Raw genomic sequence first — 18,144 nt, 5'->3', positions numbered from 1 at the left:
GTAGTAAAGATGTCGGAAGCTGAACCTCAGTGCAAACCCGTGAGCATCGTCTGTACACCTCTCTCACCGACAAAGTCAAATTCAGTCAAACTTCCCCCATTTTTGTGGCAGAACACAGCATCATGGCTCCTGTGCGCAGACATGCACTTTCATGTGGTGCGCATCTCAGACGATGCTATCAAATCTGACCTCACCATGACAGTGCTCCCAGAAGAGGTGTTCAACAGAATCTCCCCCTGTCTTGACATGCAACTGGACAAGGTCACATATGTGGCCTTGAAAGATAAACTGATGCAATCTTACTCCATGCCCGTAACCAAGAGAGCGCAGCACGCACTCAACCTATTATCCCAGCCCCTCAGAGAAGCGTCATCCAGGGAAGATTGGGACGAACTATGGGGGTTGGTAACACTGCCAGGCCGCAACGAAAACGGGAGGAGAAGGACGGTAAATTTAACAAAAGCGATCTTCCTTCGGCGCCTCCTGCAGGAAGTTAGGCGTCAGATAAAGGATGCAGACACCCTCGACATGGACGCCCTAGTCGATGCCGCCCAGAAACTACATGAGGCCACCAAGGCCTCGAAACACGCCGCCACCCTCGCAGCTGCCGACCTGGGAGCCTGCAGTCTGACGGAGGAGAACGACGACGACGACAGAGACATCAACACCGATTACAGAAAGAAGACACCACTCAGGGAACACGACATGGTCAAACCGGTGTGGTGCTTCTTCCACAGAAGTTTGGAACCAATGCCAGAAACTGCAGGTCTCCCTGTTCCTTCACAAAAAAATGACAAAAGTGGCCACAAGTAACAGCTGTGGCCGCAAAATCCAACTCCCCCAACCAGCAGGTTTCTTCATCAGGGATGAAATTGCCGGATGGCAGCTGCTGGTAGATACAGGGCCAATGCAGTCAGTCTTCCCGCCACCCAGGGAAGGTTTAGAAAAAATACCTGACTCAATACCAGCCCTCATAGCGGCAAACGGAACTCCCATCCACACGTATGGCACGATGACCCGGACTATCTCAATTCTGGGATGCAGATACCATTGGCCTTTCGTCATCGCGGATGTAAAGTTCCCCCTGCTGCATGCAGATTTCCTAGGACACCATGGACTTCTAGTCGACGTTGCAAGACAACTCCTCCTTGACACAAGAACCTGCCATTCCCGTCAGCTCTCCACCGGACCTGGAATGCCCACCATCTGCTCCACAACCCTTAACGGCTACATGTCCCTCCTACAGGAGTTCCCGGATGTATTCAAACCAGAGCTACACCAGCCACCAGGGGCTTCAGCAAAGTAAGGTATCTTCCATCACATCACCAAGACAGGCCCACCAACCCACGCCAAGTTCCGACGACTGTCCCCCCAGAAGTTACAAGATGCCAAATGGGCCTTTGCAGAGATGGAACAGATGGGCGCCTGTAAAAAAGCATCAATCCTGTGGGCTTCTCCCCTCCACATGGTAAGGAAATCCATTGGTTCATGGAGGCCCTGCAGGGACTATCGGCGTTTGAATTTACTAACAACACCAGACCACTACCCCCTCCCTAACATGCAAGACCTGACGGGTGCCCTTCACGGAGCGAAGTTTTTCTCCAAGATGGACCTGCTGAAGTCATACTTCCAAGTTCCTGTGCATCCCAACAACATCCCAAAGACCACCATCATCATGCCCCTTTGGGAGCTACACATTTTCCTATTCCACTTTCGGTCTCAGGAATGGAGGTGCTACACTCCAGCGCCTGATGGACACCATCTTTGGGGGCTCTGCCTTTCTGCATCTGCTATGTCGACGACATTCTCATCTTCTCCGGGTCCCCAGAGGAACACCTTCACCACGTCCACGCCATCCTGAAACGTCTGCAGAACAGCAGACTAGTCGTCAGGTTCGACAAGTGCATTTTCGGGAAAGAAAAAGTAGACTTCCTCGGCCACAAGATTTCCCCATCAGGAGTGCGCCCTTGGCCTCTAAAGTAAATCCAGTTGGATCAGCCGTTTCGGAGTGCCAGACAGCATCACTACAGACAGGGGTTCAACCTTCCTGTCAGAGCCCTGGGTCTCCTTGGCACACCCGATGGGTACAACCCTACACAGCACAACGACCTACAAGCCCACAGCGAACGGCATGGTCGAGAGGGCGCACCGCTCTCTTAAGGCAGCTCTCATGGCACGTTGCACTGACGAGAGGTGGAAGGAACAGCTGCCCTGGGTCCTGCTGGGTGCCCGCACTGCACTGAAGGCAAATGGCGACACCTCCCCTACTGAGAAAGTCTATGGGGAAACACTGCCTGTTCCCAGAGAATTCTTCCCACTGTCGGCCGACAGCGCCGACACCCACCTCCCGAGGTTGAGGGAACTCGCACAGAAGTTCGTGCCCTGCCATAAGACCTTCACCGACAGAATCACCACTTACAGCCCACCCGCCTTACAGTCCTGTGCCTATGTCTTTGTCAGGGTGGACACCCATCGGCCACCCTTAACCAGGCCCTACAGGGGGCCCCACCGAGTCATCAGGCGGGCTGCCAAGGCATACCTCCTTGACACCCACGGGCAGGAAGACTGGATCACCATTGATACTTTGAAGCCGGCTTTCCTGTTGGACAGCGAAGTACGCAAGGAAGAAGGCAGGCGCCCCAGAGTTCCCCCTCAGTACCTCCCTGCAGACACAGCCACTCCCCCACCAAAGCAGGGTCTGGGGCAGCCCAGGAAACACATTGAGCCAACCCCAGATGTCGGTTCCACCCCACGCCCGCAGTTCTCCAGGAACAGGGGCCCACTCCGACTGGCTCAGCGTCTGCGTGGTTAATGTTATTTTCATCCAATAATTGCTCCTCTAATTATTGTCTTGGGGGGGATAGTATTTGTAAGGGCATCAAATCGCCTCTCCTTTCTTGTGTTTCTCTCTTCATATGTACATTAATCACATCATATATGTTACTTGTTGATATTTCAGATTCTTTATATATCTCATTGTATGCATCATTGTACGCCTGTCCGCCAATATATATACCTGCCTTTTACATGTTCTGTACACGTTTCCCAAATAAGGTAATAGTGTAATCCATATTACAATTAAAATCAAAGCACTGAAATACTGCGAGCTATATGAACAAGATATTTTAACCATGTAAGTGCAAATACAAAATGATGTAGGCCTATAGATATTACACAACACATCGATTGACAGTCGGCCATGGCGACATTATGGGATGCACTCACTCGCAGACAGGAGGACGAGAGAAAAATGCTGCTAGGACGACTTAGGAGAGGAGAGAGAGAAAAAAAAGCCATGTTTTTATGAGATACGAGGAGACTAATATAAAGAGAGATAAAGAAAGACAGAGGTAATAAAACACGAATGGAGGCCTGAATTTTTTCTTCAACTATTAATAATTGACGAAATCCGGTACTTTTCATATAAAAATTGTCACATTATATAGCTTACCCTACTGTAACCATGTGTAAGCTAGTGCTCATCAAAAATTGTGTAAGGTTTTCAGTTAGGCTGAGCTTATAAGAGGTGCAAAAGAAATGAGCAGGAAAAATTTACTGCCGATTTATTGGTGACCCAGGCGGTTTATATAGCGGCAGACTGACATCAAGCCGCGGAACACAATGAGAACAAGGGTGACCTGAGGTCGATAATAAGTAACAATAAATACAGTGAACAAATACACTTTGAATCATACAAATGGACAGAAATGGGGTTGAATACAATCTGATGCCTGCGAAAGAAGAATACATGATATACAAATTGGAGACAGGTAAATAATTAACCCTTAAATGCCGAGCCTCTATTTACAAAAGTGTCTGCCGTATGCCGGCGGCATTCGGGAGTGAGCGCCGAAGCGGAAAAGTCTTTTTCAAAAAATCACAACATGCATTAGTTTTTTTGGCATTTTTTCATTGGCTGAAGTTTAGTATGAATTTAAAAAAATCATTTTGGCTCATTTTTTTGTATTGGCTGAAGTTTTATTTTTTTCGTTGTATTGTATAAATTGCAACCATCAGAAATTAAAAAAATCATTATCATATATAAAAATTCATTGGAATATTGTGACAGACTTCCAATTTGCAAAAAAAATTCATATATAATTGTATACAAATCGCGTTGTTGACCAAAACTATTTATCGTGATTTATATGAAAATTAAAAACTGATAAAGCTAAACCATGAGTTATTTTTTTCGTTGTTTTGAAGTTGTACACTAAATTGCGATGATTTTGTTTTTTTCAAAATTATATAAAAATTGTAAAACAATCAAAGCGTTTTTCGACCATTTCGGTCGAGTCAACACAGAGAAAATATCAATAAAGCAAAATGATGTTGTATTCAAATGAATTTTTGATCTATAACACTTTATTTATAAAACGGTAACGCCTAACGCGCGGACGTAAAAAAGTTTTTTCAAAAGGAAAAGTTTCACCATAAATCGAAATATTGTGCTAGAGACTTCCAATTTGTTGCAAAATGAAGATAAATTATTGAAATGAAGTTAGACTTTCGGTCGAGTCAAATTCTGAAGGTTCAAATTTTGTAATCGTGATTTTAGCTATATTTCAAAACTTAAAAGCTACAACCATCGAAATTTCCATTTTTGATGTCGAGTTAAAAAACGTTGACCGACAAGTTCAAGAAATTTTTTCAGCGGAGTTACCGCTTTTATTTATCGTGATTTATTCCGTTTGTTGAAAAATTAAGAAAATTATTTCAAAACTGATAAAATTGCTACAACCATGAGTTATTTTTTTTGTTGTATTTTTATGAAATTGCTACAACCATTTTATTTTTTGAAGTATTCTATAACACTTTTGATGTAACGCCTAATATAAAACGGCGCAAAAATTACGACAAGGTGACTCAAGAAATGCTGAGATTTTCAGCGGAATTCCCGCAAACGGAGGGAAGGAAAAAGTTTTTTTTTTCAAAAATTCCCCATAAATCGAAATATTGTGCTAGAGACTTCCCGTTTGTTGTAAAATGAAGGTAAATGATTGAATGTTACTAGAATGTAAGATTTTTGCCTTAAAATTGCGTTTTTCGACCATTTCGGTCGAGTCAAAGTTGACCGAAGGTTCAAATTTTGTCACTTATCGTGATTTATATGAAAATATTTAAAAACCAATAAAAGCTACAACCATGAGTTATTTTTTGTTGTATTCTAAATGAAATCGCGCACATTTTGATCTATAACACTTTATGTAACGCCTAATATAAAACGGCGCGAAAATTACGACAAGGTGACTCAAGAAATGCTAGGGTTTTCAGCAGAGTTACCGCGCGCGGAGGGAAGGAAAAAGTTTTTTCAAAAATTCACCATAAATCGAAATATTGTGCTAGAGACTTCCCGTTTGTTGCAAAATGAAGATAAATTATTGAATGTTACTAGAATGTAAGATTTTTGCCTTACAATTGCGTTTTTCGACCATTTCGGTCGAGTCAAATTCACAGAAGGTTCAAATTTTGTCACTTATCGTGATTTGTATGAATATATTTCAAAACTGATAAAAGCTACAACCATGAGTTATTTTTTGTTGTATTCTACATGAAATTTCGCACATTTTGATGTAACACTTTATGTAACACTTAATATAAAACGGCGCGAAAATTACGACAAGGTGACTCAAGAAATGCTAGGGTTTTCAGCGGAGTTACCGCGCGCGGAGGGAAGGAAAAAGTTTTATTAAAAAATTCACCATAAATCGAAATATTGTGCTAGAGACTTCCCGTTTGTTGAAAAATTAAGATAAATTATTGAATGTTACTAGAATGTAATAGTTTTGCCTTACAATTGCGTTTTTCGACCATTTCGGTCGAGTCAAAGTTGACCGAAGGTTCATATTTTGTCACTTATCGTGATTTATATGATTATGTTTCAAAACTGATAAAAGCTACAACCATGAGTTATTTTTTGTTGTATTCTAAATGGAATTGCGCACATTTTGATGTATAATACTTTATGTAACGACTAATATAAAACGGCGCGAAAATTACGACAAGGTGACTCAAGAAATGCTAGGGTTTTCAGCGGAGTTACCGCGCGCGGAGTGAAGGAAAAAGTTTTATTAAAAAATTCACCATAAATCGAAATATTGTGCTAGAGACTTCTAGTTTATTGCAAAATGAATTTAAATGATTGAATGTTACTATAAAGTAAGATTTTTGCCTTTCAATTGCGTTTTTCGACAATTTCGGTCGAGTCAAAGTTGACGGAAGGTTCAAATTTTGTCACTTATCGTGATTTATATGAAAATATTTCAAAACCGATAAAAGCTACAACCATGAGTTATTTTTTGTTGTATTATAAATGGAATTGCGCACATTTTGATGTATAACACTTTATGTAACGCCTTATATAAAACGGCGCAAAAATTGCAAGGTGACTCAAGAAATGCTAGGATTTTCATCGGAGTTACCGCTCGCGGAGGGATGGAAAATGTTTTTTTTTTCAAAAATTCACCATAAATCGAAATATTGTGCTAGCGACTTCCAGTTGGTTGCAAAATGAAGTTAAATGATTGAATGTTACTAAAATGTAAGGGGTTTGGCTTACATTTGCGTTTTTTTACCATTTCGGTCGAGTCAAAGTTGACGGAAGGTTCAAATTTTGTCACTTATCGTGATTTATATGAAAATATTTCAAAACTGATAAAAGCTACAACCATGATTTGTTTTTTGTTGTATTCTAAATGAAATTGCGCACATTTTGATGTATAAAACTTTATGTAACGCCTAATATAAAACGGCGCGAAAATTACGACAAGGTGACTCAAGAAATGCTAGGATTTTCAGCGGAGTTCCCGCGCGCGGAGGGAAGGAAAAAGTTTTTTTTTCAAAAATTCACCATAAATCGAAATATTGTGATAGAGACTTCCCGTTTGTTGAAAAATGAAGGTAAATGATTGAATATCACTAGAATTTTAGATTTTTTGCTTACCAAAAAGACCAAATATATATATATATATATATATATATATATATATATATATATATATATATATATATATATATATATATATATATATATATATATATATATATATATATATATATATATATATACACACATTCATACATGCACATATATATATTATATTTTTTTACTTTGGTACGAATACATAACTAAAAGGAATGCAGGTGAAAAAGTTTTTTTTGCATAAAACGAAATAATATACAAAACACCAATAAATACAGATATATAAAAACTTGTAATAAATATACAACTAAATATAAAATCAATGCAGAATACTCACTCGTAATCCTGACTCTTCGTTCTGTTCTTGTTTTCTCCCTCCTCCATTGAAGAGTCTTACATTTTTTTCCTCTCGACATGACGAGGCACAGGTGGAGGAGGGAGACGCGCGCCCTTACTGCGGATTGGCCGCCCTTCGGCAGTCCGCTGCGCCCTCCGGTGTCCCTTGGGTAGGCGCACTCCAATATATGACTGCAGTGTGGTACTTAGGGTCACACTCCCCGAACCTTCAAAGTCCTACCTTGCAGGTGCGACAGACGTACTGGGTGTCTCTTCTTCTGCCATTCATATGGCACACCCGGCACCGTTTCTGCTTACGCCCTTCTAGGAGCTCCAGTGTGTGATCCCCTGCCTGCAGCTGACACACAGGATCCACTACCCAACGGGACATTGGAATGTGAGGGAGGGTGGCAGCAGGGGCAGTGGCATCATCAAGGGCGGCGGCAGCAGGGGTGGCATCATCAAGGGCGGCAGCAGCAGGGGCGGCGTCGGCAGGAGCAGGAAGACCGAGGTTGGCCCTCCTAGCGACATCTGCCCTATCCTCTCGGGGCAGATCTGGAGCTCGGGGCAGGGGGGCGGTGTTGGAAGGCCACTCCTCTGGATTAAAGTTTATGAGGGCATTCCCAGCCACCTCGAGAAACTGGATGTGGGACAACCTCGGGGCGTCCGAATTGTACCCACAGTAGAGGATGTAGGCATTCTGGAGGGCCAACTGAAGGAGGTATTTGAGGAGCTTCTGTGTCCAACTCCTGGTTCCCCTGGCAAAGGGATAATACTGGATGAGTTGATCAAAGAGATCAACTCCTCCCATGTGCCTGTTGTAGTGCCCAATGACAGTAGGCCGTTGGACACGACACTCCTCATACGTAACTCGGCCCTGCCGACGTGTCTTCTTCCGCTGAATGATCTCTTCTTGGATGGGCTCATGACTCGTCGTAATCATGGGCATGAGTCGGACCTCCTTCCAACAGATGACAAAGACATCTCCCTTCCGCCGCAACTCTGTCTCGCCTCTTGCCAGATGTTGCGGCTGGCTAGCGAACCTCTTGAGGACATTCGGGGCCCCACGCACCAACCGAAGGGTACCACTGACGTGCACACCTGCTTCATACAGTTCCTGGGCCAGGGATACCGAGTTATAATAATTATCCATAAACAGGTGGTATCCCTGGTTACAGAAACGATCCACAAGACCGAAGATAGTGTCATGCAGCATGGAGAAGACCCCAGAATACACCGAGAAGTCCACAACGTATCCAGTGTTGGATTCCGTAATAAAAAATAACTTCACACCATATTTCTTTGGCTTCTTGTGGTTGTACACTTTTATACTTAGACGCCCTTTGTATGGCATCATCCCCTCATCCAAAGAAAGGTTCTTGGAAGGAACCACGAGAAACTGGCACCATTCACGAATGTAGTCCAACACTGGGCGGACTAAAATGAGGTGGTCGGGGTTATTCCAGGGTATGGCCCTTTGGTTGAAGGCGTTGAAATACCTGTCCAATGCCAGGAAACTATCACGGGACATAATGCCAGGCACACTTGGGCGTCCTTAAAAAAAAATTCCGCCTCCAATATTGCCCGACGTTGGCAGCAGGCATCATTCCAAAAAAAATGTGGAGCCCCAAAAAATGTGCCATGTCCGTGAGGTTGCAGCCCCGCCAGCAATACGGTAATGTCGTCTGCAGTTCCTCATGGCAGTACCGAGCATAATCCGCCGTCTCTGCAATGAGGTATTCCAGCAATTCCCGCGTCAGGAAGAGCTGAATGAACCCCAGTGCAGTGAGAGGCACAGGGACGGTCAGTCCAGGTGCTGCTGTGAATGGGTGCATGTTAGGTGGGGTGGGGTCCTCCAACCACCCCTCATCACTTTCGGATGAACGGCCTTCACCCAAGCTGCCGTGACGTTGTGACCTTCTACGGGCCCGTGCATGACTTTGCACTCCCACCCTCCCCACTGGCCCATCTCCCTCACTTTCACCATCACTTTCTGTCTCGTCCCCACCAGCCACAATCGGGGCCTCCTCCTCCTCCTCAGACTCTCCCTCATATGCACTGAAACCACTAAATTCCAGTTCACTTTCCTCCTGTGGCTCCCGTACGGACATTGGGGGCAAGTACTCGTCATCGCTAACATCAGGCGTGATGTCCTCATCACTAGATGACTAACTGCCATCGAAATGAGGACTTCCCACCTGCTCTCAATCGAGCTCCAACAAGTACTCATCAATGTCCTTTTGTTGGAGGCCTCCCAAATGCTTACGGATGTCCCTCAGGACACCCCGATGCTTCCTAGGGGTCGTAAAAGGCACGGGATGTGGTCCTTGGTCCCCTTCGGTCACACATGGCTGCACAACACGGTGTTGAAAAACTGGGTCACCTTGGGTGCTTGGTCCCTCTCCAGCATCCCAGTCTAAAACTCGCTTCACACGCTCACTACCGACAGGCAATATGCGCCTTTCACGGTCCTGATGACGTTGGGACATCTCTGCAAACGTCCTGTTGAGTCACAAATACGCAAACACTCACCAAAGTTCTGCAAAACACGGATGCGTCAAGAAATCACTCTCCGACGATGCGCCACTGATGCTTTGTAGTGCGGGAAGGACGAAATTGGCGCATGCGCAGCTAGGTGACGCTTCTAAACTAAACAACAGCGTGATCTGTGAACTCCCAGCATCCCTCAAGGTGCGTGATTTAAAACCTTTCGCAAACTAGGCCTATAATTATTTTTCCGCGAATATTTAAAAAAACATTTTGTAGTCAACGTACTGTACGTCCACTTGGCACCCAACAGACAATTTTAGTCGATGTATGGTACATCCAGTCGGTGTTTAAGGGTTAAATACACAATTCAAACGATTGGATCGGCGTGACCCATCACGCCAGGTGTGACAAATTGTAGAGGCAAAGAAAATGGGACGTCACCATAGAAAACTCGCTCAGCAGAGACATTACAAGCTTTTCCTTGTCACTTATTATCCTTCATCTTTGTTACCTGGATCAAACGGCACGCCTTAGAAAAACGGATATCCTATAAACGTGCCTCCAAGAATAGATTTCTATTTCCCTTTTAGTTTTCTGTATAAGAAAACTGCTGAGATGGCTTTGTCTGTCCATCTGCACTTTTTCTGTCTTCCCTCGGATCTTAATGCTAGAGGGCTGCAAATTGGTATGTTGATCATCCACCCTCCAATCATCAAACACCAAATTGCGGCCCTCTAGCATCAGTAGTTTTTGTTTTTATTTTATTTAAGGTTTAAAGTTATCCATATTGTGCGTCTGGGAACGATATAGGACAGGCCACCACCGGGCCGTGGTTAAAGTTTCTTGGGCCGCGGCTCATACAGCATTATACTGAGACCACCAAAAGATAGATTTAATTTCGGTGGCCTTGATTATACGCTGTACAGAAAACTCGATTGCGCCGAAGAAACTTTGGCGCATTTTTTATTTGGGTTGGATTTGCAAATACTTTTCAATGATGATTAGCTTCTGTCGCATTTAGTAACAGAGGAGGGGATTGCATTCTTGAATGTAGGCCTATGCTGATTTTACCTCACCCCAGCCTTTCCACTTATAATGTCTACCATTTTCAACAAAATAAAAGATCGATACTCGAATTCAGAGCCTGACGAAGGATACACGGTTTTCCCAGTTTATAGTCAATAAACTGATGAACGTGATAATGCCAAAAGTGTATTTCATAAACCATTAGAAATGGAGTAGGCTTGTAAGGACTGGGGTATGAGCGACATACTGACTGGGTGTTTACTGGTTTATTGGTTGTTCCTTACTGAGATAAATGTACATTATCTTCGATGTTATTGACACGTGCGAGCGGTAATGTAGCGTCTACACACAGACAGGTGTGATATCACCATCTGTTTGTCAGCAGACAAACAGATGGTGATATCAAGAGACATGATTAACATACGGTGATGAAACATACATCAGCGGAAAGGCCAGGAAATTCTACATATGGCCAATTGCTTGAGATTCAAGACAGATTAATGGATACAATGCAGTAGCATAATATATGTGAAATGGAGAGACATTTGGCGTCTTCACAAACAAAAACGCACATACAGTTTGAGACAGAAGATTCGTTGGAACATTATGAGTACATGATTAGAATGCTTGCATGGCAATGCAAGTAGTGGTGATTGTACATACATTAAGACAACAATGCTTAGGGAGAAACAGACGGAAATATTGTATGGTTGAAATCGCATTCCTGTAGAGAAAGAAAACGAGACGCTCCTGTTTTGTCCTGTCCATTCCGATGATGACGATTGACGAACACACGAACACACACGTGTTTGGAAGAGACAGCGTCGGGGCTCTTACAAATACTCTCCCCCAAGATGTGTGTAACGTCTGATTGTTTGGAAGAGACTGCGTCGGGGCGACAGGCTCTTACAATGTTCCCCCCACAAGTGAGGCATCGATGCGGAAATTGCCTTGCCGACAATTGTAGTTGGCTCGAAGGGCTTGGGCTAGGGGCGGGTAGGAGGCTGAAGGGCGGCACTGGCCAGCAGGAGCTCGAGGAGGACGGGAGCGGGTTGATGGGTGACGTCGGATGATCTTTCGGTGGCCGGCTCGAGGGCTGAAGGATGACGGTGGCTGATCCTTGGTAGCCCGCTCGAGAGGGGTGGCAGCAGGCTGAAGGATGACGTGGCTGGTCCTTCGTTGGTCAGCTCGTCCAGTACGAGTGCGGGGGCGGCTTCAGGTTTCCTGGAGGAGGCATCCAGGGCTCCGGTGGTGGAGTGGGTCATCTCGGAGTGTCGGACTTCTACTGAGAACTCAGGAACGGCGGGAAACAGCGAGGCGGCGAAGGGTCTATCGGCGCGTGGGTCGTCATCTTGGGTCGGCCGGGTCCTTCGGGTCACTCCGGGGTCACCAGTGTAAGGACTGGGGCATGAGCGACATACTGACTGGGTGTTTACTGGTGTATTGGTTGTTCCTTACTGAGATAAATGTACATTATCTTCGATGTTATTGACGTGTGCGAGCGGTAATGTAGCGTCTACACACAGACAGGTAAAACAGAGATAAAAGGTTCAGACATCTGTGCTTGTCGGCAGACAAACAGATGGTGATATCAAGAGACATGATTAACATACGGTGATGAAACATACATCAGCGGAAAGGCCAGGAAATTCTACATATGGCCAATTGCTTGAGATTCAAGACAGATTAATGGATACAATGTAGTAGCATAATATATGTGAAATGGTGAGACATTTGGCATCTTCACAGACAGAAACGCACATACAGTTTGAGACAGAAGATTTGTTGGAACATTATGAGTACATGATTAGAATGCTTGCATGGCAATGCAAGTAGTGGTGAATGTACTGTACACTCGGCAAGAAAAGTGAAGATACAGTTTTCATTAGATTTCGTTCATCGAATTTTAATTTTTTTCTTACAGAAAACACATAATCTCGGTAAATTTACTCTATAATATGAAAACACAATGCAAATTATATCATATATAATAAATCTGCAAAACAAAAACGTTCAAATACTTAAAACCACCATGGACGTCCGAAGTAATCAGAATTTCTCAGATGACTTCGTTCATAGAGATCTAAAAGATAGTGTATGGATATCTCGGTGTAGTACTGTTTATCAGAACGGCAATATTTACTGGTTTTCCATTATGAACAGGCTTATTATTGCATCATCATATGACGTAATGATAATTTATTTAATTTTTATACATTCATATTTATATTTCACGGTGTTAAAGGTCAGCTGGAATTAATGGCAGTAAATGATGTGACAGCTAGGGTAGGTTGACCAAATCTATTTAAATCCGCAAGAGCGTTCTCTATGATGTGCGGAGTAGCGGGAAAACACAAGTTACTGGATGTTTCTTGACGTTGCCATAGTTTCTCTCTCTCTCTCTCTCTCCATTGCTAAAACATACTATACAAATATAGTATCGCTCACTCTCTAAAAGAAAAAAATAATAAAATGAGTAGCTCAAAATATAGGCCTAGGCTTACACAATAGCAGCTCTCTCTCTCTCTCTCTCCATTGCTAAAACATACTATATAAGTATAGTACCGCTCAATCTCTAAATGAAAAAAAAAATAATGAAATGAGTAGCTCTACATATAGGCCTAGGCTTACACAACAGCAACTCTCTCTCTCTCTCATCATAACATTGCATTCGTTCCTTTATTGTTCCCCATGTTTTTCGTTGGACATTGCTCAAATTTAACTCTTGATTTCATTATGGAAGATCGCGTTTCCGATTACGCAAGCATTCCGTTCATTGTGGTGTCATAAATTCATTTGTGTAAGGCTAGTTGGCAGGTTATGTCGAAAAATGTTTATTTTGCTCAGAACTGTCGCTGCAAATTACAACTTGAACGAATACTGTAAAGCTTACTACTGCATTTAAGTATCAATGATTTCAGAACCGTAGAATATGATTGAAAGTTATAGGAGGTCAAGCAAAAAGCAAACACATTAAGACTGAAACTCCTCCCCCTTCTGAAGTTGCCAGATGTCTTATTAATTAGCAGTATATGTCCGAAGATTAAAAAAACTGTATCCTCACTTTCCTTGCCGAGTGTACATACATACATTAAGACAACAATGCTTAGGGAGAAACAGACGGAAATATTGTATGGTTGAAATCGCGTTCCTGTAGAGAAAGAAAACGAGACGCTCCTGTTTTGTCCTGTCCATTCCAATGATGACGAATTGACGATTGACGAACACACGAACACGCACGTGTTTGGAAGAGACAGCGTTGGGGCTCTTACAGGCCTACGTCCTCCTTTTAGCATAACTGGAAATACTCGGCCTCCTGACTGTGGAATTTTAATGTAAAACATCTTCCTTAATGCACGACTACATTATTTTATTTCAGTAACCTTACAAAACACCATGAGAGAAGTTAGAATGTTGTTTGGCTGAAGTTGCTGCAAGCAAGACATTTGGCTACTCTTACTGCTGCTCTGTGAATACAGCTGTAAAGGATGCTGACAACTTATAACATTTGCTATTTTGTAGATTTAACTAACCTTATACCTGTAGTTTAACCCTTCATTCTTGTTTTGCATGGTACATTCACTCAAAAAAATGTATTGCAACATACTTCAAAACTTTTCAGACAACAGCGTATAATAGTGACATCTGTCGCTATTTGGCAACTTCATTCTAAGCGCTCGAAACAACTCAGACAATACTGTAACTGGTGCGTCTGAGAAATTACCTGCAGTTTCCCTAAAGGCCGCCACTAACGCTCACTTATGCCTGAGCAATTGTGCCTGTGCAGGTAAAACTGAACGTTAGTGGGGTCAGCTGTGCCTCCACAGGCCGACTGTGCAGGCATAACGGCGCAGGTATAACTGAACATAAAGGCCGCCCTTAACATTCAGTTATGCTTGAACAGTCGGCCTGTGCCGGCAAGTCTTAATCACTGACGATACAGTACTTTTCCTGATCCTGATTTCCTCAGTCCTCCGTAGCAGCAGCGGCGTCAACACACGATGCTCAGCGGTAATTAGCTTGCTGATAGCATAAAAACAAATTCATAAACGTCAAGTAAGACGTCCAGTGAAAGAGTAGTTGACAAAACGAATTCAATGCTCCCATATGAATTTGTTAAAAAGTTTAAATTTGGCCCCAAGGACTTTCATAACGTTTATTCAATATTTTATGAATGAAGGAAGAGTTCCTTGGCAAGATAATTTTGTTAATTAAGTTAGTAATTGTTTTTCATTTAAAGCTGACATATGTAGGCCTTATAGGCCTATTGCTTTTCTCTGTTTCATTAAAATGCTTAATACAGATTTGTTTTCATTTTAAGAACGACTTTCTTATGACGTATTACGAGTGAACATCAATATAGTTTACTACTGTTCCTTTGTTTCATTTGTGTGTTGATTAGTCTAATTTCATTTCAAAACTGGCTTACATGGGATGTGAACAAAGATATAAACGTGCATAGTCTTATACTATTTTGGTTTTTATCAGAATGTTAATATTATTTTATTCCCATTTTAAAAATGATTTGCACATATGATGCATAATCATGAATAGATGCATTATAGGCCTATTCTTGTTTTACATTATTTCGCCATAATTAATATTCCCATTTAAAAACTAACTTGCATATATGGCTTATAACCATGAATAACGTACTTAGGCTTAATCTGTTATGATAGCCTTTTGGATTTTACTTACCCAAGCAAAGCCTCTCATATAGATTTCAATGAAATCTACAAGACATTCAGGAATGATGCTGCCACTTTCAGCCTTCATTATAAACAATTATTTTTCCTGTGGTAAAAATGGCAAAATTATAAATATGTATTACTCTGACATCCATATCACCTATTAAAAATAAGTAAATCCGATATATCATCAGTTTAGGTATATAAACACTTTTAAATTTAAATAAAACTCAACTCTAGTTCTTGACTGGTACATGCTATCTCTCCAGGGACGGAAAGTGAACTGAGCCAAAAAAGTTGCATCCACCGCATTAACGTTGAAGTGTGCATGGGCAGGCACTTTGGCCGGAGGCTCATTGATTGAGATGAGCTATTTGCTCAGGCCGCCTGTGCAGGGGAGAAAAACTGCGCAGGTTGTGCAGTTATGACTGCACAGATGTAACCGAACGTTAGTGGCGGCCTTTAGTGGCCACCTTTAAACAGCTTTTTTTCTGATATTGTTGTCATACTTTACTTGATTAAAGAATATAACTAAAACATTTCAATACTTTCATCTCCAACGTCCATCATTATCTTTATGTTTTATCTCCTTCAGATGTGTGAACTTTGTAGACATAGGCCTACAACTATTATGACTATAAAAAAAAATAATAACATCAACAATTATGACTTTTGTAAGATTTACTGGCATATTATGAATTAGGTTTTCAAGAATGGTATTTAAATGACTAATCCTTTGTATATTGTAAACTAGTGAAACTATATATATATATATATATATATATATATATATATATATATATATATATATATATATATATATATATATATGCCATGTCATGTACTCTGACTCCTTTTAATTAATAACATTTAGGCCTATTTGCCCAACTGCTCATATAAAATATACTGAACTAGACTAGCAAATTTCACGTCTATTTTTCCAAAGTATTACAAAAATATACATGAAATTTGTTATATATATATATATATATATATATATATATATATATATATATATATATATATATATATTATATATATATAAAATATATAAGAGAAAAAGCTCTGTTTAAAGGTGGCCACTAAAGGCTGCTACTAACGTTCGGTTACATCTGTGCAGTCATAACTGCACAGTCGGCCTGCGCAGTTATAACTGAACGTTAATGTGTGTAACTAATTCTTTGTGCTTACCCTCTTACTGTTTCATTGGACTAGTGAGACAAAAACGGCTACTTTCAAGACTTCTGATAAGCAGTTGCATGCGCAAGCAACCCACGTCAACTGTAACTTTGATATTTGCCAACTTTCGTTGACTTGCTAGTATCTCTTCCTGATTTCAATTTTCCTTTTTTTCACCACTTCGCCACCATCTACGAGAACCTGGTATAAACAATTTACCTTTATGAAGTCTAGTGCAAGAATAACTAATATTGCCCAGCGACTGTGTAAACTATTCCCGTGCAGTAAGTAGGAATTAGGGAAAGTTAAGTCAGTAATTCTCAGCATTCAGGCGGCCTTGTTTCTCGATGGGTTTGGTTCATAATCCCGAATCTTAAAATCCTGAATTTCAAAATCCCGAAACTTAAAATCCTGAATGTATTAAAATCCTGAATTATCAGAATCCCGAAATTTAGATTCCCGAAAGATCAGAATCCTGAAAACTATAGCCATTCTCTATTCCTTAAGTTTTTTTCTCTCTCTTTTTTTTTCTCTCTCTTTTTTGTGTAATTCCCTATCTATCTAGGTGATTTACAGTATATTTTATAATTTCAATTACATACCCCTTACACACCCTGTTCAAATTTTACTTGGTATTTGTTATTCGTTCTATCTTCTTGTTCAGTATTTTACTGAATATGGCTTTATTTTATTTTATTTTTTTTGTTTGTAGGCCATTGCCAGCTCTCTCTCTCTCTTTTCATATATTCGTTTGTCTGAAATTACCAGTAATTGTCCCATATGCAAGGAAACCAGGGATTTGTCCGACATCATTAAAGGATTAACTTTGTGGGGAAACTTAAAACAAAAAAGAAAAAGAAGAAATACCTTTATTTCAACACCTTTACAAAACAGTATTTGAATAATTGAGAATACATTAAAACATTTAAAACTAGAATATGGAAATATTTTAAAATGAAAGATTATGAGCAAGAGCCCGAAGATAGTTCATAAGATCTGGTCGGTTTGTGGTCTACAGTTTTTTTTAAGAATATGTTGTCCATTTGAAAATATGGTTATTGCTCGGCCTTTGCAATTAAGCAGTTTCCTACTTTCACAACACCAGTAGTATCTATTGTTTAAACTTTTCTCTTTCACCATCAAATAGCCATGTGCATTTAACTTATTAAAACCTTTTTGCGAAGGAACAATTTCACAGATCTCTTCCATTGTTGTTATGGGCTTTACGCTTTTAGTATTTTGTAGACCACAGTGGAGAAGTGACTTTATGATAACACAGGAACAGACTAAACTAAAAGACATCGTTACAAGAAGCCTAAAATGGTAATTGCCCCAAGCTCGTACAAGAGAGGGAGAAAGAGATGGTTAAGACAAATGGATAATTTACTGGGATTATGATAATTCGGGATTTTGATAATTCAGGATTTTAATTCATTCGGGATTTTAAGTTTAGGGATTTTTACATTCGGGATTTTAATCGGAACCCTTTCTCAATCCCATTGT

The sequence above is a fragment of the Macrobrachium rosenbergii genome, chromosome 59 (assembly GCF_040412425.1).
Source record: "Macrobrachium rosenbergii isolate ZJJX-2024 chromosome 59, ASM4041242v1, whole genome shotgun sequence".
Taxonomy (NCBI): domain Eukaryota; kingdom Metazoa; phylum Arthropoda; class Malacostraca; order Decapoda; family Palaemonidae; genus Macrobrachium; species Macrobrachium rosenbergii.
The sequence above is the reverse complement of the archived record's forward strand: the minus strand, read 5'-3'. Positions refer to the sequence as shown.